Genomic DNA, 21,054 nt, shown 5'->3' with positions numbered 1-21,054 from the left:
TGTCACTCAGTTAGTTACATTTCTGAATGAGATTGTAGTTAAAAATGTTAAGTGTTTGTCAACGAAAGAGAAGCAGCCATCCTCTGTTATTGGCTTTTGAGAGATGATGTCAAGGAAAGTTTCTTGATTAACTCAATTCCAAGTTTATACACTTTCTAGATTATTTTTACATTTTTGTTAAGAATATAAAATAAATGAAATGCAAGCATAATATAAAATGTTAATGGATCTGCAATATATCTGACAGCTCTATAAGGATTAATAGAGAAAAGGAAGCATTCACATGCTGCTAGAAACAGTATCCGGGGCTCAGGCTGTATGCAGACAATGGGAATTTGTCCTGATGATTTCATGATGCTAAGCTGGTGTGTCTTGGCTGTGTGTGATACCTCTTGGAGAATTGTGGAAGCAAAATCTGTAGAAGTTAACTGACCTTTCCATTGTGTCCCCCTCTTATTATATTCAGTTTCTAATTTTCTAATTCATATTTAGATTCTATATTATTGTTGCAAACACGACCCAGCTGATAGCTATAAAACAAGACTATTAAGCAAAAAATTCCATATGTATCTCATTTTCTTGTGCCTATGCACTGCAGCACATATGATATAAAAGCAGATCCCTCATTATTTCAAGCTCTTGAAGTAGTTAAGCATGAGGAGAGGAGTGGAGTGAAGTCATGTTTTTACTTTTAAGTGCATTTGCAGCTTTAACGTAGACCATGGACATTAGTTCAATATATGATTATAGTAAATAAAAGCGTATTTCTGTAGTCAGATAAGTCACTATTTATAAATTTAATTTTCTTCAGTTATAATGTTTTCCAGTTGACAGAATGAAGCACATTTTCGAAGAGAAAATTAAAAGAATAACAGACTATTTTTTGGTGAGGTATTACAAGCCCTTTGGGAGAAAGAAGATATTTAAAATACTTGTGGTTCATGCACAGTTAATCTGATGATTGATTTTGGGACTTATATTTTGTTTACATATCAGGTGTATGAAACAAACTGAAAACAATCAGTGGAAGATTCGAAAGACTGTTGTTATTACTTAGAGCTGATCTTAACAAGAGCTTTTGTGATGGTTATTGAGAGCATCAAGAAGGCCTAAGTGCTGTGAGATGTGTCATATAGCACGTTATCTGGTGCGGTTGCAATTGCAGTTTTTCTTCTGCAGTAGCAAATAATTGTCATGATCATCCATTTATTTGTTTATCATGCTGAGGGGGCAGCATTGCACTTAGCCTTCTAAGGGGCCTGAAAGTATAACATTCATAAAAACAGCTGGCCATAAACATGTCACATACAGTATTTCACAGAGTTTATGTGAAAGGAAATTGAAGTCTCTTGAAAATGGAACTGAATCTTGTGCAAACAACCTTAGATACACTAATCCACTTTTATTGTTATTATATATAACTGGTTTCTTTATCCATGCACACTACCATTAACCCTACTGTATGTCTTAATAAATATTGCACTTCATAGTTGCTTCCACGGTGTTTGACCATTGTCTCAGCTGTTCTTTTCTAATGATATTTCATTTAATTATAAACTATGTGGAACAAAATACTTTTTTTGACATGAAAAAGTAAGATCTCTAAGCTATTATTTTGCTAATAAAATACGATTCGCTAATTAAGCAATAATAAACATAGACAATAATATTCTGCGTTTCTGGAGCACCAGTTATTTTTTATTATAAACATGCACTTGCTAAAGATTACCTGTATTGTTTGGGTTTACCCTTTATATCCTATTGATACCCTAAACACAATCATTGAAATAAATTAGATGAGCAATGCATGGGTTTGTTTTTTTTTAATGAAGGATGGAAGATCAACAAAGAGTTAGTCAATCACAGCTCTTAATATGGGCCCCGGACTAGTTACATACCTCCAAGGTTGCTCATTATTTTTCTTATTGTAGGACCAACTTAAGTACCCTACAGTGCACCTCACAGCCTCTCCTTATAGAAGTGAGATCACCCTCTGGAGATGCTCAGACATCTCCCAGTGATGACAGTGTGAAAAAAATCACTTCTCTTGACTTGCATACAAAACTTCTGTTAACACAGAAGTATGCTATTTGCAACAAAAGCACATTGTTGACTTTCATTCATCTTGTGGTCCATCGTTGCCCCAGGCCCTTTTCTGAAGCATTGCAGCCTTGCCAGCTGTTCTCCCTGGATAACCAATCCTTAGCAAGAGGTGTCACAGAAGTGGTGTAGTTTCCAGAAAGATGTGACATGAAGCAACTATGACAACGGGCTAGTGACAACAGGCTGGAGAAGGCTGAGTAGTATTTTCTGAAAGACTAAGTGCAGACCTTGAGGTTTCCCTTGACCAATCCACCAGACTTTCTTTACCTCTCTTCAGATGCAGGCACACTCCTCTTTCTTAGGGAACCTGGGCTACATCTACCAACAGGCCTGGCTTATGTGAAAAGGTCCACTTAAAGGATTGCTACTTAAAGGCTTTCCAAGTAGTGTGGTCTGGTCTTTCAGCCCTACAGGGAGGACGTTTCAAGCAGGGAGAGCACCGTGTGAAGAAGCCTTCTTTCTGTTCAAAAGTTGTTTGTGCAGTTTTCCCAATGTTTTTATAATGAAAAATGTGCAAACAACATTAGAAACAAGGGCTCACTCTTCTGTCACCCCAAGGGATCTTCCACTTCCCTGAGCCACAGAGTCAGGCTCCTCCTTGTTTATTCTTTTTTTCTGTCCCCAGGACACTTTCGTTCTTAGCTGCCCGGCGACTTAGCCTCTGAAGTATTCTTAGGACATTGCTTTGTGATGTGAGAGGTCTGGATCAAAAGCCCCTCAGTGGGGGGGGGGGGGGGGGGGGTAAACCTAGAACCTGGGTCTCCTCTGCCCTGGGCAAGGGCTTTTACAATGGGACAACTCAGCAAAACTAAGCTGACAGCCCCAGATTTGGAACCTGTTTGGTGCTGAGGCAGCCTTGGGGTTAGGGGCAGCTCAGCAGTAGCATGATTAGGATTGAAGGAATTTTATGCTCCATCCCAAACATTGTACATCCTACCAGCAATTACACCATCATTTTAACATCTGTCAGGGGCCTAACACATCTTTCCAGTGAAACAGAATTCTGCCACTGTGATGTCGGAAAGAAACTCTTTGTGGAAGATGGCCATGAAGTATACTAGACAGCTCCAGTGGTACTCTTTGGATCCTGCATTATCTATCAATCCAGTCAGCAGATCTCTTTCATGGATATAGTGACCCAAACTTAGTCCTTTGGATTCAAACCACAGAAAGTTATGTTGCAGCATGAGGAAACATCAGCTCTGTTCATCATCTGTGCCAAGTGTCTGCAGTGCTCAACCTTGCCTACTGGACCTCACCTCGATAGCACTCACTAAATGATGTTCTTGAATGTTTGAAAGTTGGTGCATCTTTCAAACATTCAAGAACATCATTTTGTGAGTGCTATAGAGGTGAGGCCCAGTAGACAAGGATAAGCAGTGCAGCTTCTAACATGCTTTAAGAAGAACCCCTGAGAGAGAGGGAAGAAGACACTACCAATATATATTTGGGTTTTATATTTTCATGACCCCGCACCCCAAAATCTCTACCATGGTTAACTTGGTATGGGAAATTTTCATTTTAGGGGGAAAAAAACCCCTAATTATGTTGAAAAATGTTGACCAGGTAAACTCCCACCATGTAATAAAATTTATATTTAGGATACTGTTTTAAGGCTACAGAATGTCTTGCTCAATTAACTCTTTAAGATTTACTATACATGCCCTTAGGTCTGGAGCTAAAATAAAAAGAGGGTAGCAGGTCTTTGGTAAATATAATTCCCGCCCCATTATGGAAAATTGTGTTAAAAATTAAAGAATCATTTTTCATCAACACTTTATGCAAAAGGTTTTTACTTCAGTGAAAACTCCAAAATTTCCTTCAAACAGTTTTCTATTTTTTTTCCTATGAAAAGCTGACATTTTTCATGAAAGGCAGGTTCTTTTATAAAAAAAAAAGTCTGATGAAAAAACTCAGTTTTTTAAAATGGCTATAGTTAGAAGTTTTCCTGAATTGTTTGCCCAGAAATGTGTGTTTGTTCAACTGCTATTTTCACAACTCTTATTACCTTGGTTCCTACAGGTTGCCTGAATTTCTGGTAGTGGGAACAGCTGTGAGTCTCAGATGGGTTTTATATTTGATATGAGACAATTTTTGGAAGGCTCTTGCTTTCAGCTTTAACATTTGAAATTTTATGAAAACGAAAACAATGCTTTATCCCTTGTAACAGTTGCCAGGAAGGTTTTGTACAAGGCTGGGGCATAAGAGTGAGAAAATGAAGCGGCGTTTGGGATGAGTGGAATGCAACTGAATGTGGTTTTCACTTTTCATTGTGTGCTCTCTTTCACCTGTTTGAAGGTTTCTCTGTCTGTGTCACTTCTATGCTGTTAGAAGTTAAGTCTTTTGTTAAATTATTTAGAGCTTTCCAGCCTGCCAATCAGGTTAGGATTAAAGCTGGGTTTCTTTTTCTTTTCTTCTTTCTTTTTCTCTCTCTTTTTTTTCTCCTATTGGTCTGCTGCTATCTGCTTTTCTTTTCTTTACAGAACAGCAAATGAGACACCAAAATGAAAAAAAAAATTAACATCCATCACAGATGCGCTATAGCTGTGTTTCATTGTCTCTGAAAGGAGAGAGGCAGGGATCACACTAGGAATACTTTCTTTCTTTCTTTTTCACATTTTGCTTTGTGGAAGCCAATTGTCTATCAAGCCACATCAAGGGTTGTTAACTTTTTTTTTAAATCTTACTTGTTTTTCAACTTTTGTTTCATAATTGTTTAGGCAAAATGCTAATCTCATCAGCTTTGGAATACAAAATTTACTTGGAGCTGAAAATTACATACACAATGAGGAGTCAATTTTTAAAGCAAGGTGTACTCATGGAGGCAGAGCTTTTCTTTCCTTTTTAAATTTCAGGTTTGGTTCACAAAGATGAAAATGCAAAAATTACTTCAGGCATATTGCTTTTGATCTGGCATTTATTGATGTTTTGTACACTCCTTCCTTGTGTTTGGCAAGAAAATACCTAGGCATATAAGGAACACCTGTTTTACTGAAGTCAGAGCTTCTCTATTTTTTTCTTAAATATTTCATTTCTTCAAACAGTACGAAACAGGCGATATTGCAGTAAGTACTAAAAACAAAAAGAGTCGGCCTTTAACTCTACCACCAGCTACTCCTTGTCTCTTTGCATCCTTTTGTAGAGAAAGATTTTGAGAAAACAGTAGCAACCTCTTGTAGCTCTGATCACTAAAAACATACTGGACTTTCCCAGTCTAGCTTAGGATCTGGATAGGGCACTAGCTGCACTTGTTTGTGAATGACAAATACATGATGATGGACAAAGAGTGTTGCTAGATTTCTGAGCTGCTTTAGACACAGTGCACTATAGCTTTCTACTGGCCCAACTTCATGATACAGCAAGGGTTCCCAGAGACTCTGCCAGCTGCACACATTCTTATCCACTACGTCTCTGTGGGCTGTGATAGGCAGATGCATGCCCCCAAAGAGACCTTTTATATTTAAGGTCCCCTACAGCTCCAGCCAATTCAAAATGTTGTCTCCCATAAGACTGTTTTATTCAGTTTCATTTTCTAGTCCACATCTACATCAGACCACTTAGGAAACTGCAAGACATTATGGGTTCAAATGCTATTAATACGCTGGTAATATCCACCTAGTCATTTTCTTCCCTCTCAACAGTTGCCAAAAATATGATCACCTGGCTGGTCTAGCATCTGGATGAAATAAAGACTTGGATGAAAAGCAGGTGGCTCCCACCTAACCTAGGCATGACTGATCTAAAGAATGGGGAAATGCTTTACAGAATGGACAGTAATAACAAACACTCTGTATACGAAGAAGGCATTGGCTCATTGATCGTGAAGCTGGGCATGTTCTGAGGTGCTGTCTTACCCCTATGTGAACCTTTGCTAGTCAATAAGCAGCAGTAGCCAAAAAGGTCTTTCTTTAGCTGTGGAAACATCAGCTGTGATAGTTGAGTGGTGCACTTGGCTTTACAATGCCAGCATGGTTAAAAAAGACTCTGTTTTCATATCAACATTAAGCTATCTGACAAGTTATAAGCTTTTCTAATTCACTTGAGAATGTCAGAATGAATATGGATTACTATAATGGCTTTAGATGAGTTTCTTTTAATTTGGAAAATAAGCTTGTGCAGTATTTATACAGGACAGCTGCACTGTGGCTTCACAAGTGCCTTCTGGCTAGATGTTTTTAGAGCATAAGAGCTTGGCAGCTGGCATAAAAATCACTTCACTAGGTGACTTCTGCATTAACACCAGTCTTTTTCCTCCCAAATACTGAGTGTAAATAATTTTATGTTTAGAGGAGTTAAACATCAGTTGATATCCCTCTCACAGCATTCAGCTTTTCAGGGACTTTAACAGCTTTCAGATGATCACGTATGTCTTGAGCTTTCCCATTGACTAATTGCATTTCATCGCTGATGAAGTTGTGCTAAACTACTCATGTGAAATTCATCTTCTTTAAGTGCTTTTGATTTTCAATAAGAAAAGTGAAGTGTATTGGATGGATATTGTTTTGTATGTGGTGAAAATAATTTGTACATAAAATGTTGAATTCAACAGGATTCTTTTTTTTTTTTTAATAAAGGTGGCCTCTCACGCTATCCAAACCAAGGCTGTTTGTCATAAGTCCTTTGTGCAGAGACTTTCCCCCCATATAAGTAGGGACTTCATAAGTTTTTCTGAGAGTGCAGTGATGGTGGGTGGGAGGAAGCACTAAGCCCCTCTAAATAGGTTGGGCTTCTCTTCTCACCTGCCTAACACTCCCTGTCTTCTGGTGCGCTGAGATCCGTCCTTAGAGAGGGATAATTCAACAACTTGAGCTTGGTGGGGCCTCCATCCACATCATTACAGCACTACTGTGAAGGGGCAGTACTAGACAGTTACCTGCCACAGAGTCCTCGCTGGTGTGTTGTTAGCAGCACCTTCCTCACAATGATTAGTTTCAGAGCTCACTACTTATTAAGTTCACTCTTTCCAGAACTGTTGTTTGAGGCTGTCTGTAGGCAGTCTTTGCTTCTGTTTACATTTTCAAGTAAGGACCAGAAATATATGCACGTGAAAGGACACTATTGTATCATCATTTGATCACAGGAGCTGGGCTTTCATATACCTTCACTGAGTTTCATGCCATGAACCTAGGTTACTGTAAGCTTGCCACTCCAGTGTAAGAGATATATTATTTCTTGAAACAGGAAACAACACAAGTCAAACAGGAACTTCTAACCCACAGTTAATTTTGTACTCTATGGTTTTCCAGTAAGAGTGCAAACTTCATTCATCTATATAGAATTCATTTTGTCTTTTAGTTTGCCAACCTAAGTCAGATTTTGGATGTGGATAAGTACAACCACAATACATGTTGTCTCTTAAAATAGTCTGTTTAATTTGTATTTACACTCACAACTGAACACTTCACTTGGTCTGTGTATTACCATAGTCACTCAAGTCTAAGATGACCTTGAATTTAAGATCGTCCCCCAATAATTAGTTTTTATACATGGAAAATGTATACATTTGTTATAATTTTACCTATATAGAATCTAATTATTGGAAGGTTGTCTTTAATTCATCCCTCCCACTACTGCAGCAGGGCAAGCAGTGGGGAGGCAGGTGGTATTGGAAGGACAAGCAGCTTGTCCCCTGCTTGTGCCTGCTCCCTTGCCACCTCTGCCCCCTGCCTGACCCCCCTCAGCTTCTGCTCTCTGCATATCCCCAGCCTTTGCTCCCCCAGTCTCTGTTCCTCCCTTCCCCCAACCTCTGTCCCCTGCTTCCTACCCCAGCCTCTACCTCCTTGATCTCCCCAGTCTCTGTTCCCCCTTTTCCCCCAGCCTCTTCTTCTCACTTCCCCCCCAGCATCTGTCTTCCTCCAGCCTCCACTCCCTGGCTCCCCCTGCAGCCTCTGCTCCCAGCTTCTAACCCTTGCCCTTCTTCCCCAGCCCATGCTGGCAGGATCCATCTCTATTCTAGCTTGGGGCACTGAGCACAGCCTCGCCCTGCAGCAGCTGTGTGGGCTGTGTGCCATTGCTAGAGCAGGCTGGGGCCATATTCACTGCACCAGGCTGCAGTATACATGGAGCCTGCTAGCATGGAGCAAGGGTCAGGGGGGAAGGAAAGGGGAAAGCAGAGGAGCAGAGCTACATGGGGTGGGGAGATGGGGAAAAGAGGCTGCAGCAGGAAGATATGGGGTGCAGATGTAGCTGGAATGTGGGGGAGGCAGAAGCTTCACCTATGGCCCCAACCCTAGGTAGAGGTTAGAGCCTGAGTCATAGCAATTGCCAGCTCCCCCACCACCCTCACACTCAATTCTAAAATGAGGGGCTCCCCCTCCCATCTTAAGTAGGAGGGACCTCATCTTAGAATTGAGTAAATAAAGTACTTATTGCAGTTTCTTTATTTTCATCTTTCCAGTATTTATCACGTACAGTTCTATAATCTGAACTGATGGCAAAAAAGGATGGTGAATGGTATCTAAAGAACATAATTAGAAGGTTTGTTGTTTTATTTTCTAACCATAAATAATATACAGGTATGGATCTGATACAAAATTGTTCAATTGCCTAACAGTGGAAAATCACCACTGAAAATAGGAAGATTCACATAATCTGATATCCATCTTAACTGTACTTATTCCAGTAGTGTTTATTGGCAATTATATCCACTATGATTTGATGAATATTTACCTATGCTTTTATCAATAATACACTTGTAAATAAACTTTCCTTCTGAGTCGTATTCTCTTACGTCCTTGCAACTTCATCCTCTCCTTATTCTCCCTGTACCTGTCTCCTTCTTGCTGTGGCTCTTTCTGTGGGACTTCATTCGTTTTTCTTCTGCTATATCCTTCTTTAGGTGATTTCATCCCAGTTTTAGGCATTGTCATTGTGTTGTCACAAATGTCCCCCCAACTAATGATCCATCTCACTCCAATCTTGCATCTCCACTTGTTTCTCAAAAGTCTCCAGAACATCTTGGTTTCAGCTTAACGTGGCTAAATACGATCTCCATGGTTTTCTTGTCTAACTCACTCTGCCCAGTTTTTTTTCTCTGTCATTCAGCACTGTAATGCAGATGCAATCTTTGGCTCTTCTTTCTTCCCCCACATATGCAGGCCATGTGGAAACCACTTCATGTTTCATAACAATCCAGACTTTTCTCTTTCTATACAACTAGAACTTTTGTCCTCATTGGACTTAAGCCACTGGCAGACATTACATTTAAGATGTGATTAATCTTTTAATAGCATTTTAAATAGTAACCCAGACACATGTTCAGGGAATGAATTGTGTGACAAAACACAAAACTAGCCACAAAAATATTGCACAAAATATTCCATAGTCACCAGCCAAAAGAAAGTCTAAAAGACATGGAATCACCTCTTGGGACCAACAAGCTGAGGAAAGGTCATATTGGGAGCACATTTTTAATTACAAATGTGTTTATTAATGCTAATTTGTGCAATAATAATTATACCACACTTGTGCCCCAATTTACAATCTATTTTACTAGTCTCCCATAATATACAGGAGGGCAGTAGCCAAGTTATCTCTATAGCAGAAAAATTAAGACTACTTTTGATGCAGACTGGCAGCTTGTATGTCTTTTATTTATGTGAGATACTATTTACATTCAACACACTACTGTGACTTTGAGGATGGGTTCAGAGTGGCACCTGTCTTAGCAACAGAACCATAGGAACACTGGACAGTTTACAAAGATATTAAAATGCTACAAATAACTATTAGTTCTGTAGAAAGAATAAATGATAATAAATATAACCAATATAGAAAAAAAGACTAGCCAAAATGTTAGTCTTTTTCTGCTATGCATCCCATTGGCTATGCTTCATAACTTAGATCTCAGTCCTGAGCATCAGTAGTAACTGACAAGCAAAACCATTTAAATGAATGGAGGGTGTATTCCCAAAAGCCTCCAAGGTTCTGGAGTGACAGAGAGCAGAGGGAGCTCAGAGGCAATGTACTCTGTTGATTACTCAGTGATGGAGTTAAGAAATAACTACCGCCAAAAACGTTTGGAACTAGAATTTTTTCCCCCTTTTATGTTCTAATTGTTTTAGAGTATACCAAATATAGGGCTTGAGAACCAAGTGTGTTATATAACTAGGTATATCCTACAAGGTGGCATTTCCCAAAATCTAGCTTAATACATGAAAACATCTTTACAGTAAAGCATGGGGGGAATTCTGGCCCCATTAAAGCCAGTGGGAGTTTTCCCATTGACTTGAGTGGGCTGAGGATTTCACCCTCATGCTGGGACTTAAGGCTACAAACAGTTAAACACAAGTTTTAATAAGAACAGGACTTTTTTTTTGGTGGAATTTTCAACGAAGAAGCTGCCTTAAGTGGCCCATGCTGAAGAGTTTGTGGTTTTATTTCATCCCACCAAACAAGTGTCTTGGCATTATTTTCTCTTTTCTGCCACCCTGAAATTAGATGCTTTCACAATCTGATGGGCACTACTGCTCACTTTTAAATGACAAGCCAAGGGGAGAAATTGAGTCTACAATCACAAAACATAACTGGTCAGATTGTATTCTACCTTTTGGGTATCTAAGTGTCCTCAGGTGCATACATGTGATTCTGTTCCATACTGTTCAAGTGTCTGAAAATCCCTTTTGTATCTCTTTTTGTAATGCACTATCATTTGACCCTTGAGACCGAGTCATGATGTAGTAGCAAGGAGGAGGAGAACCCACCCATTTTTTGTATTAACTGTTTTTTAGGGATCAAGCTGGGTGGAACAACTTTTTACCCAAGCACCAATACCCATTTTTGCACCTAACAGGTCGGACAGAATCTGTCCCAGTGTTACCTTTTCTGACACATTTATCTTGGAGGCAAATGCCATAAACAATTTATGTCTTGTCCATGAAAAACTCCACCCTCCTCCATTAATACATGAGATGTCAAGCAAAGCGCACGAGAAACTTAAATCACATTTTATGCAATACTAAATTTTAAAAAATGAGATACTTTCAAAAAATTGATCAACAGTTACTTCAAATGAAATTGTAGGTCCTCTCTGTCAAAGTCCATGTCTATTTGGCAAGTAGATAAAGTCAAGGATCATTGCTAACCCTCCTAACCATTTGTATCCACTCATTACATATACACATCCAGACCCACAAATTAAGCAATGTAAATGCCTTTGGAATGTGCCTAAGTGATTTGGAGTAGCTCTGCAGATAGACAGCATGGAGATTCATGCTTGTGGCCTATCTACATCAGTGGTATTCTACCTTTTGGCTCCACGGCCTAGACGAATAATGTGGGGCTGCTCTGTGGGCCAGATTTGGCCCCAGGCACCAGAATCAGGCCCCATACTACCTCACCAGGATCAAGCTCTGCACTTCCTCCCCTGTCCCCATGCACCTGGATTGGGCCATGTGCCACTTCTGCAGGGCCTGAGCACCCAAATCAGGCCCATGCTGCCTCCTCTTGGCCCAGTCTTCCAGGATCAGGCCCTGAACTACCTCTACTGGACCCTGAGTGCCTTATTTAGTACTCGGGGCCATGTATATCTGGCCTTCAGGGCTCCCTATGGGTTTGGAAATTTGGCAGTAGGCGAATAGCAATTGCTGCAACTGTTTCACTGTTGCCAAATTTTTGGATGTATGGCAGCCTGTGGGCTGGATAAGGCATCTCTGTGGACCACATCTGGGTAGGGTTGAGCATTTCATAGATTGCATAGATTTCATAGACATTAGGGCTGGACGGGACCTCGGGAGATCATCGAGTCCAGCCCCCTGCCCAAAGGGCAGGAAGTCAGCTGGGCTCATTGGATCCCGGCAAGATAAGCATCCAATTTACTCTTGAAGGTGTTCAATGTAGGTGCTTGAACCACCTCTGCTGGCAGACTGTTCCAGACCTTGGGGGCTCGGACAGTAAAGAAATTCTTCCTTATGTCCAGCCTGAAACGGTCTTGCAGGAGTTTGTGACCGTTCGACCTCGTCATCCCTTGGGGCGCTCTGGTGAACAGATGTTCCCCCAGATCCTGGTGGTCACCCCTGATAAACTTATAGGTGGCCATCAGATCACCCCTGAGCCTACGCTTTTCCAGGATAAAGAGTCCCATGGCTCTCAGCCTGTCATCGTAAGATCTGTTTTCCTGACTTCTGATCATGCGCGTGGCTCTCCTCTGGACTCTCTCAAGCTTCTCCACATCCTTTTTGAATTGTGGAGCCCAAAACTGGACGCAGTACTCCAGCTGCGGCCTCACCAAGGCCGACTACAAGGGGAGAATGACGTCCCGGGATTTGCTCGAGAAGCATCTATGGATGCACGCCAGCATTTTGGTCGCTTTACTAGCCGCAGCATTGCATTGGAGGCTCATGTTCATCTTGTGGTCAATGATGACCCCCAAGTCTTTTTCTTCTGTAGTGCTAACCAACATAGCACTGCCGAGCCTATAAGGGTGCTGCAGGTTTTTCCTCCCAAGGTGGAGAACCTTGCATTTTTCGGTGTTAAACACCATGAGGTTCTCATCTGCCCATTTGCTGAGCTTGTCCAGGTCAGCCTGGATCACCCGCCTATCTTCTGGCGTGGATGCTTTGCCCCAAAGTTTGGTGTCATCGGCGAACTTGGCCAGTCCACTCCTGACTCCAATGTCCACATCGTTAATGAAGATGTTGAACAGTATGGGTCCCAGGACAGAGCCTTGAGGGACCCCACTGGTTACAGGGCACCATGATGATTGACTGCCATCAATCACAACCCTCTGGGTCCGACCACGAAGCCAATTTCCCAGCCAGCGGATAGTGGTGGAGCCAAGGCCACAACTGGCCAGTTTTGCCAAGAGGTGATCATGGGATACCAGATCAAAAGCTTTTTTGAAGTCAAGATATATGACATCAATCTCTTCTCCCTTGTCCAGGTGATAGGTCACCTGGTCATAGAAGGAAATGAGATTGGTCAAACAAGACCTACCCGCAACAAACCCATGCTGGCTGTCCCTTAGAATGTTAGCCTGGGCCAGTCCCTCAAGGATGGCCTCCTTAATAAACTTTTCTAAGATCTTCCCCAGGATAGAAGTCAGGCTAATGGGCCTGTAGTTAGCCGGATCCACTCTCCTCCCTTTCTTGAAGATCGGCACCACATTGGCCTTCTTCCAGTCTTCGGGCACTACACCAGAGCGCCAGGAGTTTTCAAAGACCCGTGGCAGGGGCTGGGCTATGACGCTCGCCAGCTCCTTGAGTACCCTGGGGTGCAGATTGTCAGGGCCAGCTGACTTGAAGGTATCCAGCTTCTCAAGGTGTTCCTTCACGAGGTCAGCATTGATGGAGGGTAGGGGATCCCCCTCACCCAGATTTCCCTGTCCCATAGCAGGCATGGGCATCCTGTGTGACTGATGAAAGACTGACGCAAAGTACCTATTTAATAGGTTGGCTTTTTCCTGGGCGTCAGTTGTCAGTTGCCCCATCTGGTTTAGCAGGGGTCCAACATCGCCCTTGCTTTTCCTCTGGCTCCCCACATACCTGAAAAAGGACTTTTTGTTGTCCTTGATGCCTGAAGCTAGTTGGAGTTCAGTTGCAGCCTTGGCTTTCCTGGTTTGCTCCCTGCAGGACCAGACCAGCGCGGAGTAATCCTCCTTGGAGGTGAATCCCATCCTCCGTCCTTTGTAGGCTTTCCTTTTTAGCCACAGTAGGTCCGCTAGGTCTCTGGAGAGCCAGGGGGGCTGCTGTGTCTTCTTGCTGCCTTTCCTCCGTGTTGGAATAGATTTAGCTTGTGCACTGAGGATCGCTTCCTTGAGAAGCAACCACTCTTCTTGAACTCCCATCTCCCTGGGGTCATGGTGCCTGAGGGCCTGACCGACTAGCCTCTTGAGCTTGTCAAAGTCGGCTTTTCTGAAGTCAAGGACTTCTGTGTTGCTGAATGACTTGACAGCTTTACGGCGGATGGTGAAGGTGATCAGCTCGTGGTCGCTGTCACCCAACTTCCCATCGATCACTAGGTCGCCGATTAGGTCATCCCCCATAGGCAGTACCAGGTCAAGCAGCGCTTTGCCTCTCGTTGGCCCATAGACCTCTTGGGTCAGGTAGAGGTCATCCACGCATGAGAGAAAGCTTTGCGACCGCTCAGATTTAGCTGAGTGATCTTCCCACGAGATGTCCGGGTAATTGAAGTCACCTATGACAACCAAGGTCCTGGAGCAAGCGGCCTCAGTCAGTTCCTGGGCAAACTCCTGGTCAAGCTCAGGACTTTGAGTGGGAGGTCTGTAGTAGACTCCCACCGTTGTGTCCCCTGTGCCATATTCCCCATGAATTTTTAGCCAGATGGTCTCTAGCTGTCAATGCTGGTCACCAACATCAGCTTGCAGGGACATGTAGCTTTCCTTCACATAGAGAGCTACACCCCCGCCCCTTTTGTCAACATGATCCCTCCTGTACAGGGTATAGCCCTCTATACCCGTGGTCCAGTCATGGGTGGAGTCCCACCAGGTCTCCGTTATCCCAGTGACATCATATTTCTTTGCACTGAGCAGGAGGACGAGCTCGTCCTGCTTGTTGCCCAGGCTCCTGGCATTAGTGTAGAGGCAGGCAAGTGTGCCCTTGGGGGCTCTTGCCTTGCCCACAGATTGTGCCAGGGCTGGGGCAGGGGTGAGCTCCCTGAAGTGCCCCCTTAAGTGCCTTGGTCCGCTGGCTTTGCAAGGGCCGTTCAGCGGGCCAGCAGGGGCAGTAGTCCCCCCATCCCCCAGCGGGCTTAGTTTAAAGCCCGGTGGAGCAGGTCAGCCAGCCTGGCTGAGAAGAGCCTCCTCCCCAGGGGAGAGAGGTGGAGGCCATCTCTTCCCAGCAGCTCTCTGCCTCTCTCTCCAAAGAGCAGGCTGTGGTCATGGAAGCCAAAGCCTTCCTGATAACACCAGCTCCGCAGTCTTTGGTTCACCGCGTGGATCCTCCTCTCCCTCCTCAGCCCATAGCCCGAGACTGGGAGGATCGAGGAAAACACCACCTGAGCTCCCAGACCCCTAAGCCCTGCTCCCAACTCCCTGTAGCACCTCATGACCTGGCTGGGGGTGCTCCGAGCTGTGTCATTGGTGCCCACGTGAATAAGGAGCATGGGGTAGTGGTCTGTGGGCCGGAGGAGCTGCGGGATCCTCTCCTCAATGTCTCAGATGCGGGCCCCCGGGAAGCAGCAGACTTCCCGGGCTAAGGGGTCGGGGTGCCAGATTGCCCCCTCAGTGCCCCGCAGGATGGAGTCTCCCACAACAAACACGTTATGCTTTGTCTTGGGGAGAGCGGGGCCAATAGCTGCGGTCGAGCCTGGGTTGCCTGCGGGAGCTGGCAACTGAGCAGGCTCTGCTGGGCCTGCAAGAGGTGCGAACCTGTTGCTAAGGTCCGGCGGGGCAGGGGCCTTGGTGCGGCGGGCCTTGGGGCCCTTGACCACCTTGGTCTATGCCCCTGCCTGGGCAGAGTGGGAGGTCCCAGAGTCCTCCTTAGTCGCGGAGGGAGACGGAGCTCTCCCCTGCAGCTCCCAGGGGAGAAGGGCCTGGCAGTAGGAGTCTATCTCCTGCTCACAGTCCCTGATGGCACGCAGTCTCTGGACTGTGGCCTGGAGCTCCTCCAGCTGGCGCGCCAGAGACCCCAGCAGGGAGCAGACCCCGCAAGGGGAGGGGGCCATGCTCCTGGGCCCCAGAGCCTGAAAAAGGGACATTTGGATTTCTACAGAGCTGGCTTATTTCTTATGGTCACCCAAGGCTAGCATTGGAGGCCATATAGCTCCTTCACGGTGGTTTTGGAAACCAACCAGGTTTTGAAAAAGAATATTTGCTTTACCCTCTTGAAAGATGCTTATTTTTCCTCTTGCTCTTTGTCATTATTCAAACTTTACATGTCCAACACATAAAAATGTATAGAAGCAATCTATACTGCTTTGAATCAACTTTATGCATGCTCCAAAGGAAAGCTTCATTGTCTTAATGGTTTGTAAGTACATGTGTACATGTACCTTTAAGAAATACACAGTTAGTAAGAATCATATGTTTAAAAAATAAGACAAAAGGAAGGTTTTATATTCAGAATCATCCCACCTGCTCCTGAAGAACTTGGATCCTGATGATGATTCACCTAAAAAGACTGGAGGTTAATAAACATTGCTCAGGTTTCATATTGCTCTTAAAATAATACAGGCACTAATTGAGCTACTAGTACAGGCTAGCAGGCATTGGAAAACATAGAATCATAGAAAATTAGGGTTGGAAGGGACCTCATGAGGTCATCTAGTCCAACCTCTTCCTCAAAGCAGGAGCATTCTCAACTAGATCATCCCAGCCAAGGTTTTGTCTAGTTGGGTCTTAAAACCTCCAAGGATGGAGAGTCCACAACCTCTTTAGGTAACTTGTTCCAGTGTTTTACTACCCTCCTAGTGAGAAATTTCTTCTTAACATCTAACCCAAACTTCCCTTGCTGCAACTTGAAACCATTGCTCCTTGTTCTGTCATCTGTCAGCACTGAGAACAGTCAAGTTCCATCTTCTTTTGAACCCTTCTTTAGGTAGTTGAAGGCTGCTATTAAATCCTGTGTGGTGGGCCAGTAGGGGGCACTCCTGCATTGAGCTACCCACCTCCCTGCGCCTGACCACCTTCCAGACTCCGAATGCCTCCCTAGGGGCGCCTTATGCTTGGCCGACCCCTCTCCCGGAGCACACTCGCTAGTCTGGGGGTAACGTGCCGCCACCACCCCGAGAAGGGACTCTCTTGGCCCTGTGTCCTCAGGGAAACACAGGCCTAATAGTCCGACGGGTACTCGACCCGGTACAGGCACTTGGGGCACTTCCCCAAGTCAAGGGGGCAAAAAGCAAAGTCTCCCTTAGTCCACAGACCTAAGGGGTCTCTCTGGCGTAATTTAGACCCACCCCTCAATAAGTCTCCCACACCAGTCAAAAAGGAGAACTTTATTGATTACAGGGGTAGGGTAAACTAGGGTACAGGATTGAGTAATATCTTAGAAATCCTAAAGAGCAAACAGTGTGGCTGTGGTAGCCTTTTGATCGCGCATCTGTGTTACTGCCAGCTAGATATCTAATCCGATTGAGTAGCTTACTCACAAGCATCTTCCAGAGTTCTTCCGTTTCCCCTCTACAGTCTTGGGGTGAGAGAGAGCTAGGTCCCGATGGCAAGGCTCCTCTGTCTCCCCTGCTTTGCTGCTGCTTCACCTCATGGCTGAAGAGAGAAGAGCGAGCCTCCTCCCCCTCACAACCTATATAGCCCCTGTGACCTCATTCACCTGGTCCAGTGGAGGTCAGCCCCGGTTGGCTGTCAGCCAACCAATTCGAAATACATCACCTGTTACCAGGCAGATTCCAGCTCCCCAGGTAGAGCCCCCCCACCCAGGTAATTGATGCAAGTCCCGTAGGCAGAGGGAGCAGGTTCCCCCCTCCCTCAGGAATGCAGCCAGCTCAAGTTACCTAAAGAGACAGACCGAGGGTGTGGTCCCCTGTGTGCTGGGCCCACCTTCATCAAATGGTTGCAGCTCAGAGATTTTAGTCACAGTGTCACAGGGCAGAGATTTTGGGGAGAAACAAGGTGGCTTTCTGCCACACCTGTCTCAGTCTTTTCTTCTCTAGAATAAATAAGCCCAGTTTCCTCAGCCTCTCTGCATAAGTCATGTTCCCCATCCCCCAAACCATTTTTTGTTGCCCTCTGCTGGACTCTCTCCAACTTGTCCACATCCTTTCTGTAGTGAGGGGCCCAAAACTAGACACAGTACTCCAAATGTGGCCTTGCCACTGCAGAATAGAGAAGAATAATCATTTCTTTGACCTGCTGGCAACACACCTACCAATGCAGTCCATTATGTCATTAGCCTTCTTGACAACAAGGGCACACTGTTGGATCATATTCAGCCTATTGTTCACTGTAACCCCCAGGTCCTTTTCTGCAGAGCTGCTGCCCAGCCAGTCAGCCCCCAGCCTGTATTGGTGCATGGAATTGCTCCATCCTAAATACAAGGCTATATACTTTTTCTTGTTCAACTTCATGAGATTTCTTTTGGCCAATCCTCTGATTTGTCTACATCACTCTCTGAATCGTAGCCCTACCCTGCAGTGTATCCCCCCAGCTTGGTGTCAACTACAACCTTGCTGAGGGTGTCCTCTTCCAGGTCATTGATAAAGATATTGGACAAAAATGGCCCTAAGACTGACCTCTGGGTCACACTGCTTGATGCTGGCTGACAACTAGGCATTGAGCCATTGATTACTATTCTCTGAGCCCAATACTCCAGCCAGTTTTCTATCCACCTCACAATCCATTCATCGTGCCCGTAATTCCTTAGCTTGCGTGCAAGAATGTTGGAGAGACCATATTAAAAGCCTTGCTAAAGTCAGGGTACACTACATCCACTGGTGTCTCCACATCCACAGAGCCAGTCATCTCATCATAAAAGGCAATCAGGTTGGTCAGGCATGACTGGCCCTTTGTAAATCTATGCTGACTGTTCCTAATCACCTTCTTCTCCTCCAAGTGCTTAGAAATGGATTCCTTTAGGACCTGCTCCATGATTTTTCCAGGGACTGAGGTGACACTGACCAATCTGTAGTTCCCTGGATCCTCCTTTTTCCATTTCTTAAATATGGGCACTATATTTGCCATTTTCCAATCACTTGGGGCCTCTTCTGATCACCACGGGTTTTCAGACATGATAGGCAGCAGCTCTGCAATCACATCAGCCGGGTGCATCCCATCCAGCCCCATGGACTTTTACACATCCAGCTTTTCTAAACAGTCCCTGACCTGTTCTTTCACCAGTGTTGGCTGCTCATCTGCTCCCCAGACTGTGGTGCCAGGTGCGGTAATCTGGTAGCTGACCTTGTTTGTGAAGACTGAGATAAAAAGGCATTGAGTACTTCTGCCTTTTCTGCTTCCTCTGTCACTAGGTTGCCTACCCCATTCTGTAGGACCCCCACTTTCTGTGATCTTCCTCTTGTTGCTGACATACTTGCAGAAATCCTTGTTACCCTTCACATCCCTTGATGCCTGCAACTCCAGTTTCACCTTGGCCTTCCTGACTTCATCTGTGCTTGCCCGAGCAATGTTTTTATACTCCTCCCTAATTGTTTGTCCCAATTTTCACTTTTTATAAGCTTCCTTATTGCGACTTAGTTTACTGAAGAGTTCCTGGCTAAGCCAAGTTGGTCTTCTGCCATACTTGCTAGTCGTCCTACACATCAGGATGGTTTGTTCCTGCAGTCTTAGTAAGGTTTCTTTAAACTACAGCCAGCTCCCCTAGACTCCTCTCCCTCTCATATGCTGGTTTCCCAGGGGATCCTGCCCATGAGTTCCCTAAGTGAGTCCAACTCTGCTTTTCTGACATCCCAGGTCCTTACTTTGCTGCTCTCAATCTTTCCTTTCCTTAAGACCCTGAACTCAATCATTTCATAGTTACTGCTGCCCAAGTTGTCATCCAGTACTACATTCCCCACCAATTCTCCAGGGATCTAGCAGACTTCCTGAGGCTAAAAAGAAAGGCCTGCAAAGGATGGAGGTTGGCATTCAACTCCAAGAAGAATTATTGTGTGCTGGTCCAGTCCTGCAGGGAGCAAACCAGGAAAGCTAAGGCTGCAACTGAACTCCAACTGGCTTCGAGCATTAAGGACAATAAAAGGTCTTTTTTCAGATATGTGGAGAGCCGGAGGAAAAGCAAGGGCAGCACTGGACCCCTGCTGAACCAGATGGGGCAACTGACAACTGACGCCTAGGAAAAAGCCAATCTATTAAATGGGTACTTTGTGTCGGTCTTTCATCAGTCCCCTGCCCACTATGGGACAGGGAGGTCCAGGTGAGGGTGATTCCCTGCCCTCCATAAATGCCAACCTCATGAAGGAACACCTTGAGAGGCTGGATACCTTCAAGTCAGCCAGTCCTGACAGTCTACACCCCAGGGTACTCAAGGAGATGGCAAGTATCATAGTCCAACCCCTGGCACAGATCTTTGAGAACTCCTGGTGCTCTGGTGTAGTGCCCAAAGACTGGAAGAAGGCCAATGTGGTGCCTGTCTTCAAGAAAAGGAGGAAAGTGGATCCGGCTAACTATAGGCCCATCAGCCTGACTTCTATCCTGGGGAAGATCTTAGAAAAGTTTATTAAAGAAGCCATCCTTAATGGACTGGCTGACACCAACATCCTAATGGATAGCCAGCATGGGTTTGTTGTGGGTAGGTCTTACTTGACCAATCTCGTTTCCTTTTATGACCAGGTGACCTATCACCTGGACAAGGGAGAAGAGATTGATGTCATATATCTTGACTTCAAAAAAGCCTTTCATCTGGTATCCCATGATCACCTCTTGCCAAAACTGGCCAATTGTGGCCTTAGGTTCACCACAATCCACTGTTGGGAAATTGGCTCTGTGGTTGGACTCAGAGGGTAGTAATTGATGGAAGTCAATCATCATGGTGCACTGTGACAAGTGGGGTCCCCCAAGGCTCTGTCCTTGGACCCATATTGTTCAACATCTTCATTAACGATGTGGACACTGGAGTCAGAAGTGGACTGGCCAAGTTTGCCAATGACACCAAACTTTGGGGCAAAGCATCCACACCAGAAGACAGGAGGATGATCCAGGCTGACTTGGACAGGCTCAGCAAATGGGCAGATGAGAACCTGATGGTGTTTAACACCGAAAAATGCAAGGTTCTCCACCTTGGGAAGAAAAACCTGCAGTATCCTTATAGGCTTGGTAGTGCTATGCTGGTTAGCACTACAGATGAAAGGTACTTGGGGGTCATCACTGGCCACAAGATGAACATGAGCCTGGAATGTGATACTGCAGCTAGTAAAGTGAGCAAAATGCTGGCTTGCATCTATAGATTCTTCTCAAGCAAATCCCAGGTTATTATTCTCCCCTTGTAGTTGGCCTTGGTGAGGCCGCAGCTGGAGTACTGCTTCCAGTTTTGGGCCCCTCAATTCAAAAAGGATGTGGACAAGCTTGAGAGAGTTCAGGGAAGAGCCACA

The 21,054-nt window shown here is 44.7% G+C and overlaps 1 long non-coding RNA gene across 1 annotated transcript in view; it reads right to left on the bottom strand.

The window, feature by feature from the left end:
• The window catches only part of LOC149868747 (uncharacterized), a 33,911-nt gene extending 16,656 nt beyond the window's left edge, over positions 1-17,255 (bottom strand). The window contains exons 1-2 of the long non-coding RNA XR_016441022.1: positions 17,149-17,255; positions 16,133-16,169 (exon numbers count right to left, since the gene is read on the bottom strand). This is a non-coding gene — a long non-coding RNA (uncharacterized LOC149868747). The remainder of the gene's footprint in view (positions 1-16,132; positions 16,170-17,148) is intronic.
• Between the last annotated feature and the right edge of the window lie 3,799 nt (positions 17,256-21,054).

Source organism: Crocodylus siamensis, chromosome 3 (genome assembly GCF_052110815.1).
Source record: "Crocodylus siamensis isolate JL-2025a chromosome 3, ASM5211081v1, whole genome shotgun sequence".
NCBI classification, from domain to species: Eukaryota; Metazoa; Chordata; order Crocodylia; family Crocodylidae; genus Crocodylus; species Crocodylus siamensis.
This window is presented reverse-complemented; position numbering and strand designations above follow the sequence as displayed.